Here is a 14,241-nt window from a genome sequence, read left to right on the forward strand (position 1 = left end):
CACGCACAGCCTTATGAAATGCCTACCACTTTAATTATAAACGACTAGCTCGCGCGCAGAGGCCACGTGACTGGTGGGGTGCTTGGGAGCACTGGCCACTTCCATCGTCTTGGGGGTTGGGGGGCGTGTGTCTGTGTGTGTGATGATTAATATGCCTTTTATTTCATTCAGGGTCTGGAGATAGAAGAGAAATTCCCTGAGAAAAAGAAAAGTAGAAAGGTACCTACTCTGATCTTCTGGCCCCATCTGGTGGTTTCAAGTCAGACTTTAAAAAAAAAAAAAAAAAAAAAAGCGCTGATTCGTGATCTCCCCCTGCTGGTGAGAATGGTGGGGTCAGTCCGGCAGCCTCTTGTACCGGTTATGCTGATGTGCGTTTCTGTGGAAGCTTTTCCGTTACTCTGAGGCAGTTGGGCTGAGGCGGTTGGTCCCCTCTCCCTCCGTCCCTCATCTACATTTTGATTGGCTTATTTTTGTATTGTTTTCTTTCAGTTTCCGATTGGTGGAGAACTTTCTGCTAAAAGCTTTTGTTCCAGTCCATCTGTGGCGTGTTAAAGGTACAGCGTGTATTGTCAGTCGTGACGACAGCTTTTTGCCTTGTATATTGATTATGTATTATAAATATAGAAATATATCCTGTGTCAGGCTAGAGATGTGGGAGGAAAACTGGCTGAGGGAACTAGCCTTTAAGTAGTTTATTTCCTCCCTGTCAGACCAATAAACTTGTCTGGAACATCTGACAAAATAACCTTTAAAAAGTACTTCAGGCCGACCGTGGTGGCTCGCGCCTGTAATCTCAGCACTTTGGGAGGCCGGGGCGGGCGGATCACCTGAACTCAGGAATTCGAGACCAGCTTGGTCACTATGGCGAAACCGCGTCTCTTCTAAAAAGACAAAAATTAGCTGGGCGTGGTGGCACGCGCCTTTAGTCCCAGCTACTCGGGAGGCTGAGGTGGAAGAATCGCTTGTAACTGGGAGGCGGGGGTTGCAGTGAGCCAAGATGGCGACACTGTACTCCAGCCTCGGTGACAGAGCAAGACTGTCTCAAAAGAAAAAAAAAAACTTAAATATACTATTACTTGGTGACAAAATCTTTATCCTGCCCTGCAGATAGTATATCAGTGAATGAATGTTTTAAACATTACAGTTGGGCGCACTGGCTGCAGCAGGAGGATGGCTTGAACTGGGAGGTGAAGGTTGCAGTGAGCTAAGATGGCGCCACTGCACTCCAGCCTGGGTGACAGAGCAAGACTCTGTCTCAAAAGAAAAAAAATATATATGCTATTACTTGGTGACAAAATCTTTATCCTGCCCTGCAGATAGTATATCAGTGAATTAATGTTTTAAACATTATAGCTGGGCGCCGTGGCTGCAGCAGGAGGATGGCTTGAACTGGGAGGTGAAGGTTGCAGTGAGCTAAGATGGCGCCACTGCACTCCAGCCTGGGCGACAGAGTGAGACTCGTGTCTCAAAAGAAAAAAAAAAAAAATTAAATAGCCAGGCGCGGTGGCTCACGCCTGTAGTCCCAGGACTTTGGGAGGCTGAGGCCGGCGGATCATGAGGTTAAGAGATCGAGACCATCCTGGCCAACGTGGTGAAACCCGTCTCTATTAAAAATACAAAAATTAACTGGGCATGGTGGCATGCGTCTGTAGCTACTTGGGAGGCTGAGGCAGGAGAATCACTTGAGTCCAGGAGGCAGAGGTTGCAGTGAACCGAGATCATGCCTCTGCACTCCAGCCTGGGCGACAGAATGAGACTCTTGTCTCAAAAGAAAAAAAAAAAAATAAATAGCCGGGCGAGGTGGCTCACTCCTGTAGTCCCAGTACTTTGGGAGGCTGAGGCAGGCGAATCACAGGGAAAAAAGATCGAGACCATCCTGGCCAACATGGTGAAAACCCGTTTCTACTAAAAATACAAAAATTAGCTGGGCATAGTGGCACGTGTCTGTAGCTACTTGGGAGGCCGAGGCAGGAGAATCACTTGAGTCAGGGAGGCAGAGGTTGCAGTAAGCCGAGATCGCGCCACTGCACTCCAGCTTGGTGACAGAGCGAGACTCCATCTCAAAAAAAAAAAAAAAAAAACACACAAAAAAAAGTAAATAAAAAATAAAAATATTAAATATACTATTGGTGACAGCTGGGCGCAGCGGCTCACTCCTGTAACCACAGCACCTTCGGAGGCTGAGGCGGGAAGATAGCTTGAGGGCAGGACTTTGAGTTTGAGACAAGCCTGGGCAACATAGCAAAACTTCCGTGTCTACCAAAAAATAAATGAAATAAAATAAAATTAGCAGTGTGTTGTGGTGCACGCCTGTAGTCCCAGTTACTCGGGAGGCTGAGGTGGGAAGATCACTTAAGCCTGGGAGGGGGAGGTTGTAGTGAGCCGAGATCATGGCACTGCACTCCAGTCAGGACGACAGAGCAAGACTGTCTCAAAAGAAAAAAAAAATTAAATATAGTATTACTTGGTGACAGCTGGGCACGGTGGCTCACTCTTGTAATTCCAGTACTTTGAGAGGCTGAGTCGGGAGTATTACTTGAGGGCAGGAGTCTGAGTTTGAGACCAGCCTGGGCAGCACAGCAAAACCTCTGTCTCCGTGAAGAGGTTCTCCTGCCTCAGCCTCCTGAGTAGCTGGGATTACAGGTGCCCGCCACTACGCCTGGCTAATTTTTGTATTTTTAGTAGAGATGGGGTTTCACCATGTTGGCCGGGCTGGTCTTAAACTCCTGACCTCAAGTGATCCACCCGCCTTGGTCTCCCAGCATGTTGGCATTACAGGCATGAGCCACTGAGCCTGGCCCAATACTATATTGTTAACTATAGGCACTGTGTTGTACAGCAGATCTCTAAAATTTATTCATCTGTGTCATTTCTGATATTGCTAATTTGTGTCTTCTTTTTCTTTGTCAGTCTTGCTAGAGGTTTGTTAGGTTTTTGATCTTTTCAGAGAACCAGACTTTGTTTCATTGATTTTTACTCTTGGTTTTTCTGTTTTTAATTTCATTGATTTCTGCTTTTGTTGTTATTATTTCCTACCTTATGCTTGCATTGGATTTACTTTTCTCTTCTTTTTCTAGTAGTGAGGTGGGTGCTTAGAGTATTGATTTTTGCCAAACAGAAATTTAAAAATTTTTAGCTACTGAAAAATTTCTCATCCTGTTTTGAAAGTTTTTCTTCCTTTTGCAAGATTATGGAAATATTCTTTTATAGCTTGTCTGGTATTTTCATGGTTTCATTTTTATATTCGAATCTCGGATCCATCAGTAATCTATTTTCATGTAAAAGTAAGGTAGATAATAACAGATCTTTTCTCTTAGGCTTTAATGCAGAGGTATAGGGAGGAGAAGAAAGGAGACTTTATGAGAATGTTATATACCTGGGAGGAGGGAAATATTGACAAATTGTGTAGTCGAAGGGCTGTCTTCTCTTTCTTCAGTATCTTCTCAGAATGGTACCCAAAGAAAAGTTTAAGTCAACTGGAGGTATGCCAGCTAAGGGAAAAATACGTTTAAAAAATTTTGGAAAAATCACAACGTTTACTGAATAAGTTTTTTTGTTGTTGTTGATGTGAAAAGCTAGAAAAAAATAGAATGAAATTGCTTGTTTTGTGATTTTTGTGTTGCTGTTGTTTTGGTGGATAGACCTTTTCCTCTCATGACTAAAAACTTAGGGTGACTTGTGTTAATGCTACGTTTCCCTTATGTACATCCCAGTAGGATACTGTCTACAATGATGACCTTTACAAGAAGATACTCATTTACTTAGCGAACAGGTATTTTTTCAGTTATCTATCAAGGAGGCAGATACGGGGTACTGGTCATGTTTGTTTTCTGGAATCAGACTGCTTGTGTTTAAATTCTGACTGTAATATTTAAAACATTCATTCACTGATATACTATCTGCAGGGAATGATGAAGATTTTGTTTTGTTACCTGTGACAAGAGCTTTTTGCCTTACATATTGATTATATATTATAAATATAGAAATATAAGGTATCAAGCTGGAGATGTGGGTGGAAAACTGACTGAGGGAATGTAGCCTTTAATCAGATTTTTTTCCTCCCTGTCAAACCAACGAACTTGTCTGGAACATCTGGCAAAATAACCTTTTAAAGAGTACTTGAGGCCTGACATGGTGGCTCACACCTGTAATCCTAGCTTTGGGAGGCCAAGGCAGGTGGATTGTTTTGAGCTCAGGAATTCAAGACAAGCCTGGCCAACATGGCAATATCTCGTCCCTACTAAAAATACAAAAATTAGCCGGGTGTGGTGGCAGGCACCTGTAATCCCAGCTACTCTGGAGGCTGAAGCAGGAGAATCACTTGAAACCCAGAGACGAAGGCTACAGTGAGCCTAGATCGCACCACTGCACTCCAGCCTGGGTGAAAGAGTAAGACTGTGTCTCAAAAGAAAAAACAAAACAAAACAAAACACAAAAACCTTAACTATAGTATTAGTTGGTGAAAAAATCTTTATCCTGCCCTGTGCGTAGTATATCAGTGAATGCATGTTTTAAACATTACAGCGGGGTGCGGTGGCTTACACTTGTAATCCCAGCACTTTGGGAGGCTGAGGCAGGAGGATTGCTTGAGGACAGGAGTTTGAGTTTGAAACCAGCCTGGGCAACATAGCAAAACCTCAGTCTCTACCAAACAAACAAACAAAAAAGTAGCTTGGTGTTGTGGCACGTGCCTGTAGTACCGGTTACTCAGGAGGCTGAGGTGGGAGGATCGCTTCAGCATGGGAGGTTGATGCTGCAGTGAGCCGTGATCTCACCAACTGCCCTCCAGCCTCCTGTGCCTCTTGCTCTCAAGTCAGGATGATGAATCGGGGTAATGACTTCATGTGGCCACTAGGAGGTCGCAGCTGTTGGAAAACGTTTTCCCATGCAGTAGAAGAACACCCTGTACAAAAGGCGTCTTGAGAAGGCATCCCTCCAATTAAAAGGGAAATTGGTGATTTCTTTTGACAGAAGCACTCCCCATCCTAAAAACTGCATTTTTGTGTATGTCGTATTTATTGATACATTTCCTTAATATTTCCATCATGAAGATGTGTATAGGTTCAAGGAAGGCAGTAACTGTCTCTTTGTACAACCTAGCAGTGGCTCATGTGTTTACACACTCAGTAACTTTTGGTGATGTTGAGATGATTATGACAATAGTGATGGTGTTGATAATAAGAGTGGACTCAATCATACGTGTCTTCTGAAATTCTCAACAGTTTTACATTCACCTAGTGAGTTTATAATTCACATATCACATTCTGCCTTGTGGTGTATTTGTTTCATTGTGAGCTTTATCTTTCCAAAAACAGGACTTCTTGAGGAGAATTACTGTGTTTTACCCATTTTCACTTACCCTGCTAAGGGTAGCAAATTACTGTGTTTTACCCATTTTCACTTACCCTGCTAAGGGTAGCACAGGTTCATATATATTAGTAAATGCCTCTTCAAATCCAAGTTCCCAGATGCTAGCCAAGGGCCAACCTTTGTAAGCAGGATTTTCAAATGACAATATTCTTAGGTCTAATATATTATCTCTGTTCCACACAGATTTTGATAGGGATTGTCTTGAATCTGTAGATCAATCTGGGCAGTATTGCCATCTTAATATTGAGTAAGCTGATCAATGAACATGGGACATCTTTCCATTTATTTAGGGGTCTTTCTCTTAATGATGTTTTGTAGTTCTCGGTGTACAAGACAATGTCTATGTTGGATTACATGGATTGATTTTTCAAACTAGCCTTGCATCCCTGGGATAAATCCCACTTGGTCATGGTATATGTTAAATAATACTTTTAATATGTTGCTCAAATTTGTTTGCTAATATCTTGCTAAGAATTTTGTTTCTATGTTCACGAGGGATATTGGCCATGGAGTTTTCCTGTTTTGTATTATCTTTGGATGTTTTTGGCAACACTATAAAAGTGTTCTCATATAAGAAGTTGAGAATTGTTCCGTTTTCTATTTTATGGAAGAGACATATGTAGAATTGCTATTAATTTTTCTTTAAATATTTTGTTTAATTCTCCAGTGAAATCATCTGGGCCTGGATATTTTTCTTTTGGGAAATTTTAAAATTAATAATTGAATTTATTTAAAACTGGGGCTATTCAAATGATGTATTTACTACTGGGTGTGTTGTGGCAGTGTGCTTTCGAAGGAATTTATCCATTTGTTTTAAGTTGTCAAATTGATGTGTGTAGTGTTGTTTAAAGTATTCCTTTACCCTTTTTATGTCAGTAGGGTCTGTAGCAGAATCCCCTGTTTTATTTCTTTTAAAAAAACTTTTATTGAGGTATTATTGATATATTAATACAAAGAACTGCATATATTTAATGTGTACAATTTCACAAGCTTGTTCAAATATAAACACTCATGATTCCATTACCATAATCAAGGTAGTAGACATATCCAACATCAGCCAAAGTTTCCTTGTGTTCCTTTGTTGTTGTTGTTGTTGGGTGTTTTCTTGGTAAAAACACTTAACATGATATCTACCCTCTTAACAAATTTTGAAGCGCCCAATACTGTTAACTTTAGGCACTCTGTTGTATAGCAGATCTGTAAAATTTATTAATCTATGTCACTTCTGATATTGCTAATTTGTGTCTTCTTTTTCTTTGTCAATCTTGGTAGAGGTTTGCCAGGTTTTTAATCTTTTCAAAGAACCAGACTTTGTCTCATTGATTTTTACTATTGGTTTTTCTGTTTTTAATGTCATTGATTTCTGCTTTTATCATTATTTTTTCCTAAGTTATGCTTGCATTGGATTTATTTTTCTCTTATTTTTCTAGTATTGAGGTGGGTGCTTAGAGTATTGACTTTTAAACTTTTCCTCTTTTCTAATATTAAATAGTGTTATAAATTTCCCTTTCAGATTTAGCTGTGGCCCATATATATATGTATATATTTTAGCTGTGACCCCTGTATATATGTATATATGGGTATCATCCATTCTATATATATCATCGGTCTCTCTCCCTATGTATATGTACAATATATATTGTATTACATATAGTAGTATATAATATATGATATTATATTTTATGTATAATAAAATATATAATGAAATATAATATATAATATATTTTTTATGTATACAACATGTATATTTCATATATGTAATTTAAAAATGAATATATATATTTTAAATAGAGATAGAATGTCCCTATATTGCTCAGGGTGGTCTTGAACTCCTGGCCTCATGTGATTGTCCCCATGTTTGCCAGGTGTGAGCCACCATACCTGACCCACAAATTTTGATGTGTTGTATTTTCGTTTTCATTTAGTTCAGTGTTTTGTTTTTATTTTGATTAAAACTTCATCTTTGATCCATGAGGTATGTCGTTTCATTTCCAAGTGTTTGGAGATTGTTCTGTTATTATTTATTTATTTATTTATTTATTTTGAGATGGAGACTTGCTCTGTTGCCCAGGCTGGAGTGCAGTGGTACGATCTCAGCTCACTGCAAACTCTGCCTCCTAGGTTCAAGCCATTCTCCTGCCTCAGCCTCCCGAGTAACTGGGACTACAGGCGTCCGCCACCATGCCGGGCTAATGTTTTGTACTTTTTGTAGAGATGAGTTTTCACCGTGTTAGCCAGGATGGTCTTGATCTCCTGACCTCGTGATCCACCCGCCTCGGCCTCCCAAATTGCTGGGATTACAGGCATGAGCCATGGCGCCTGGCCCGATTGTTCTGTTATTCTTGTCACTGATTTCTAGTTTGATCCCATCATGGTCAGAGAACATACTGTGTTATGAGTTCAATCTTTTTTATTTGCTGAGATTTGTTTTACAATTGAGGGTATCATCTATTTTGGTGAAAGTTCCATGGGCACTGGAAATGAATGTGTATTTTGTTTTTTCTTGGGAGCGGGGAAGTGTTCTATAAATGTCAATTAGATTCTGTTTGTTGCTGTTGTGGTTGAATTCTTCTATACCCTTGATGATTTCTTTATCTAGCTGGTTTTAAAAAATCAATTATTGAGATAGGGATGTTGAAGTCTCCAACTGCAAATGTGGATTTGTCTATTTCTCCTTTCAGTTCTGTCAGTCTTTGCTTCATGTATTTTGCAGATCTGTTGGTTGGTACATACACGTTTGAGATTGCTGTATCTTCTTGGTCGATTGACCCTTTTATTATTATGTAATGTTTCTCCCTGACCCTGTTAATTTACTTTGCTCTGATATTACTTTAACTGATATTAATATAGCCACTCCTGTTTGTTTAAAATTAATGTATGCATGATATATCTTTTTCCACTTTTTAATTTCTACCTGCTTATATCATTGTATTTGAAGGGGGTTTTCTTGTTGACAGCGTGTCACTAGGGTGTGCTTTTTTTTTTCTTTTCTTTTCTTTCTTTCTTTTTTCTCTGGTTTTTTTTTTTTTTTTAGATGGAGTCTCCCTCTGTCACCCAGGCCGGAGTACAATGGTGCGATCTCGGCTCACTGCAACCTCCATCTCCCGGGTTCAAGTGATTCTCCTGCCTCAGCCTCCTGAGTAGCTGGGAATACAGACACGCACCACCATGTCTGGCTAATTTTTGTATTTTCAGTAGAGACGGGGTTTCACCATGTTGATGTTGGTCAGGCTGGTCTCGAATTCCTGACCTTGTGATCCACCTGCCTCAGCCTCCCAAAGTGCTGGGATTACAGGTGTGAGCCACCACACCAGGCCTTTTGTGTGTGTGTGTGTTTGTGTGTGTGTGTGTACGTGTGTCAGAGTCTCACTCTGTCGCCCAGGCTGGAGTGCAGTGGTGCAATCTTGGCTCAGTGCAACCTCCGCCTCCCAGGTTCAAGCATTTCTCGTGCCTCAGCCTCCCAAGTAACTGGGAATACAGGGGCAGGCCACCATGCCCAGCTAATTTTTTGTATTTTTAGTAGAGATGGGGTTTCACGGTGTTAGCCAGGATGGTCTCTATCTCCTGACCTCATGATCTGCTCACCTCGGCCACCCAAAGTGCTGGGATTACAAGCATGAACCACTGTGCCCAGCTTGGGGTGTGCTTTTTAAAATTCACTTTGCCAGTATCAGTCTTTTAATTGTTTTACTTAATTTATTTACATTTAATATGATTATTGATATGTCATACCTTAAGTTTGCCATTTTTATTTTTTGTTCTCTGGTTATTCCTTCTAGTTTTCATTTTTATATTTTATTTTATTTTTCTGCCTTCCAGGCAGTTACATGAACATCCACTGTAATTCCATTTGGATGCATCTGTAGTGGTTTTGAGTGCCTCTCTTCATATGGCTTTCATAATGGTTGCTCTGGGTATTACTGTGTGTGTGTGTGTGTGTGTGTGTGTGTGTGTGTGTGCGCGCGCGCGCGTATGTGTGTATTTTTTGTGTATTTTCAGATTCTACTGGAGTTATCATTTCCCAGTTTGCAAGAGGTATAGAAACATTTCCTTCCTTTATATCTCTTTATCCTCCTTTATTTTTTGATATTACTGTTTTTAACATTTCCTGTACCTACATTGAGAACCACATCAGACAATGTTCTAATTTTTGCCATAACTGTCAAACATATTTGAGAAAACTCAGGATCAGAAGGAAAGTCTGTTGAATTGACCCATACTTTGCTCTTTCTATTGTTCTTTCTTCCTGATGTTTTAAGATTCCTTCTTTTATACCTTTTATTTTTTTTTAATTTGTGAATTTTCTATTCTATTGGGGTAGATTTACTGGCAACAAATTCTCTTAATTTTCCTTCATCTGAGAATGTCTTGATTTTCCCTTTACTCTTGAAGGATATTTTCCCTGGATATAGAATTCTGAGTTTAGAGCTGTTTTCTTTTAGTTTTTGGAAAATATTGTGTCACCTCCTTCTGGGCTGCACAGTTTCTAATAAGAAATCTACTATTACTCAGAAATTTTTACTTCTATTAGAAATATTTCATTCCCCTCTTTCTGCCTTCAAAGTTTTTTTCTGTGTTGTTAAGTTTCAGAAGTTTTATGATGTGTTTGTTATGTTAATTACTTTGGGTTTATCCTGTTTAGGATTTGCTTAGCATCTTCAGTCTAGATTTATATCTCTCCCAGATTTGGGAAATTTTCAGTCTTATTTCTGAGACTTAAGTATTTTTGTGGTAAAGATTAATGGAAGTAGAATCTCTGGGTAAAAGGGTTCAAACATTTGAAATCCAATAGATATTTTCAAATAACCCTCCCAAAGTTTATGGCAGTTTTTATTTCCATTGACAGTGAATACAAATGACTGTTTACCCACCCCCTCACCAACAGAAGTTATTATCAATATATTAAAGCTTTGTCAGTGTCCTAAACAAAAATAATCTATTGTTGTTTTAATCTGCATTTGTTTTTAGTGAAATTGAACATATTTTCATGGTTATTGGTTGTTTGTATTTCTTTTTTAATTTTTCATCTTCTTGCCAACTTTTTTGATGGGAAGTTCATCTCTTTTATTGATCATAGAGTTCTCATTGTACATTTTTTCTTATACTTTAAGTTCTAGGATACATGTGCAGATGGTGCAGGCTTGTTACATAGGTATACACGTGCTATGGTGGTTTGCTGCACCCATCAACCCGTCATCTACATTAGGTATTTCTCCTAATGCTATCCCTCCCCTAGGCCCCCACCCCCTGACTGGCCCCAGTGTGTGATGTTCCCCTCACTGTGTCCATGTGTTCTCATTTTTCAACTCCCAGTTATGAGTGAGAACATGTGGTGTTTGGTTTTCTGTTCCTGTGTTAGTTTGCCTAGAATGATGATTTCCAGCTTCATCCATGTCCCTGCAAAGACATGAACTCATCTGTTTTTATGGCTGTATAGTATTCCATGGTATACTATATGTGCCACATTTTCTTTATCCAGTCTATCATTGATGGGCATTTGGCTTGATTCCAAGTCTTTGCTATTGTGAATACTGCTGCAATAAACATACATGTGCATGTGTCTTTATAGTAGAATGATTTATAATCCTTTGGGTATATACCCAGTGATGGGATTGTTGGATCAAATGGTATTTCTGGTTCTAGGTCCTTGAGGAATTGCCATACTGTCTTCCACAATGGTTGAACTAATTTATACTCCCACCAAGTGTAAAAGTGTTCCTATTTCTCCACATCCTCTGCAGCATCTGTTTCCTGACTTTTTAATGATTGCCATTCTAACTGGCATGAGATGGTATCTCATTGTGGTTTTGATTTGCATTTCTCCAATGACAAGTGATGATGAGCTTTTTTTCATATGTTTGTTGGCCACATAAATGTCTTCTTTTGAGAAGTGTCTGTTCATATCCTTTGCTCATTTTTTGATGGGGTTTTTTTTTCTTGTAAATTTGTTTAAATTCTTTGCAGATTCTAGATATTAGCCCTTTGTCAGATGGATAGATTGCAAAAATTTTCTCCCATTCTGTAGGTTGCCTTTTCACTCTTATGATAGTTTATTTTGCTGTGCAGAAGTTCTTTAGTTTAATTAGATCCCATTTGTCAATTTTGGCTTTTGTTGCCATTGCTTTTGGTGTTTTAGACATGAAGTCCTTCCCCATGCCTATGTCCTGAATGGTATTGCCTAGGTTTTCTTCTAGGGTTTTTATGGTTTTAGGTCTTACGTTTAAGTCTTTAATCCATCTTGAGTTAATTTTTGTGTAAGGTGTAAGGACGGGGTCCAGTTTCAGTTTTCTGCATATGGCTAGCCAGTTTTCCCAACACCAGTTATTAAATGGGGAATCCTTTCCTCATTGCTTGTTTTCATCAGGTTTGTCAAAGATCAGATGGTTGTAGATGTGTGGCATTATTTCTGAGGACTCTGTTCTGTTTTATTGGTCGATATATCTGTTTTGGTACCCGTACCATGCTGTTGTGGTTACTGTAGCCTTGTAGTATAGTTTGAAGTCAGGTAGCATGATGCCTCCAGCTTAGTTCTTTTTGCTTAGGATTCTCTTGGCTATCCGGGCTCTTTTTTGGGTCCATATGAAATTTAAAGTAGTTTTTTCTAATTCTGTGAAGAAAGTCAATGGTAGCTTGATGAGGATAGCACTGAATCTATAAATTACTTTGGGCAGTATGGCCATTTCTACGATATTGATTCTTCCTATCCTTGAGCATGGAATGTTTTTCCATTTGTTTGTGTCCTCTCTTATTTCCTTAAACAGTGGTTTGTAGTTCTCCTTGAAGAGGTCCTTCAAATCCCTTGTAAGTTGTATTCCTAGGGATTTTATTCTCTTTGTAGCCATTGTGAATGGGAGCTCATTCATGGTTTGGCTCTGTTTGTCTCTTATTGGTGTATTGGAATGCTTGTGATTTTTGTACATTGATTCTGTATCTTCAGACTTTGCTGAAGTTGCTTATCAGCATAAGGAGATTTTGGGCTGAGACGATGGGGTTTTCTAAAGATACAGTCATGTCATCTGCAAACAGAGACAATTTTATTTCCTCTCTTCCTATTTGAATACCCTTTATTTCTTTCTCTTGCCTGATTGCCCCGGCCAGAACTTCCAATACTGTGCTGAGTAGGAGTGGTGAGAGAGGGCATCCTTGTCTTTTGCCAGTTTTCAAAGGGAATGTTTTCAGCATTTGCCCATTCAGTATGATATTGGCTGTGGGTTTGTCATAAATAGCTCTTATTATTTTGAGATACATTCCATCAATACTTAGTTTATTGAGAGTTTTTAGCATGAAGTTGTGTTAAATTCTATCGAAGACCTTTTCTGCATAATCATGTGGTTTTTGTCATTGGTTCTGTTTATGTGATGGATTACGTTTATTGATTTGCCTGTGTTGAGGTGAACCATCCTTGCATCCCAGGGATGAAGCTGACTTGATCGTGGTGGATACACTTTTTGATTAGCATTTACAATTTGGTATATTTTTGCAGTGGCTGGTACTGGTTTTTCCTTTCCATATTTAGTGCTTCCTTCAGGAGCTCTTGTAAGAGCTTTTTGATGTGCTTCTGTATTTGGTTTGCCAGTATTTTATTGAAGATTTTTGCATCGATGTTCATCAGGGATATTGGCTTGAAATTTTCTTTTCTTGTTCTGTCTCTGCCAGGTTTTGTTATCAGGATGATGCTGATAACTCATAAAATGAGTTATGGAGGAGTACCTCTTTTTCTATTGTTTGGAATAGTTTCAGAAGGAATGGTACCAGCTGCTCTTTGCACCTCTGGTAGAATTCAGCTGTGAATCCGTCTGGTTCTGGGCTTTTTTTGGTTGGTTGTCTATTAGTTACTGCCTCAATTTCAGAACTTGTTGTTGGTCAATTCAGAGATTTTATTTCTTCCTGGTTTAGTCTTGGGAGGGTGTATGTGTCCAGGAATGTATCCATTTATTCTAGATTTTCTAGTTTATTTGCATAGAGGTGTTTATAGTATTCTCTGACGGTAGTTTCTACTTCTGTGGGATCAGTGGTGATATCCCCTTTATTGTTTTTTATTGTGTATGTTTGGTTCTTCTCTCTTTTCTTCTTTATTAGTCTGGCTAGCGGTTTATCTATTTTGTTAATGTTTTCAAAAAACCAGTTCCTGTATTCTTCAATTTTTTGAAGGGGTTTTCATGTGTCTATCTCCTTCAGTTCTGCTCTGATCTTAGTTATTTCTTGTCTTCTGCTAGCTTTTGAAGTTGTTTGCTCTTGCTTCTGTAGTTCTTTTTTGTTGTTGTTGTTGTTTTTCTTTTAATTTTTTTTATTATACTTTAAGTTCTAGGGTACATGTGCACAATATGCAGGTTTGTTACATATGTATACATGAGCCATGTTGGTGTGCTGCACCCATTAACTCGTCATTTACATTAGGTATATCTCCTAATGCTATCCCTCCCCCCTTCCCTCTCCCCACAATAGGACCCAGTGTGTGATGTTCCCCTTCCTGTGTCCAAGTGATCTCATTGTTCAATTCCCACCTATGAGTGAGAACATTCGGTATTTGGTTTTCTGTTCTTTTAATTGTGATGTTAGGGTGTTGATTTTAGATATTTCCTGCTTTCTCCTGTGGGCATTTTAGTGCTATAAATTTCCCTCTAAACACTGCTTTAGCTATGTCCCAGAGATTCTGGTACATTGTGTCTTTGTTCTCATTGGTTTCAAAGAACTTATTTATTTCTGCTTTAATTTTGTTATTTACCCAGTAGTCATTCAGGAGCAGGGTGTTCAGTTTCCATGTGGTTGTGTGGTTTTGAGTGAGTTTCTTAATCTGGAGTACTAATTTGATTGCACTGTGGTCTAAGAGACTGTTTGTTATGATATCCGTTCTTTTGTATTTGCTGAGGA

General features: G+C 39.1%; 1 protein-coding gene across 4 annotated transcripts in view; it reads left to right on the forward strand.

Moving 5' to 3' along the window:
- Positions 1-351: 351 nt before the first annotated feature.
- Positions 352-14,241, forward strand: part of CCNB3 (cyclin B3) — an 88,270-nt gene continuing 74,380 nt past the window's right edge. For all 4 annotated transcript variants that reach the window (XM_015443647.3, XM_005593584.4, XM_074029482.1 and 1 more), the window contains exon 1: positions 352-554. The gene's annotated coding sequence lies outside the window, so the exon portion shown is untranslated. The remainder of the gene's footprint in view (positions 555-14,241) is intronic.

This window comes from Macaca fascicularis, chromosome X (assembly GCF_037993035.2).
Source record: "Macaca fascicularis isolate 582-1 chromosome X, T2T-MFA8v1.1".
In the NCBI taxonomy this organism is placed as follows: Eukaryota; Metazoa; Chordata; class Mammalia; order Primates; family Cercopithecidae; genus Macaca; species Macaca fascicularis.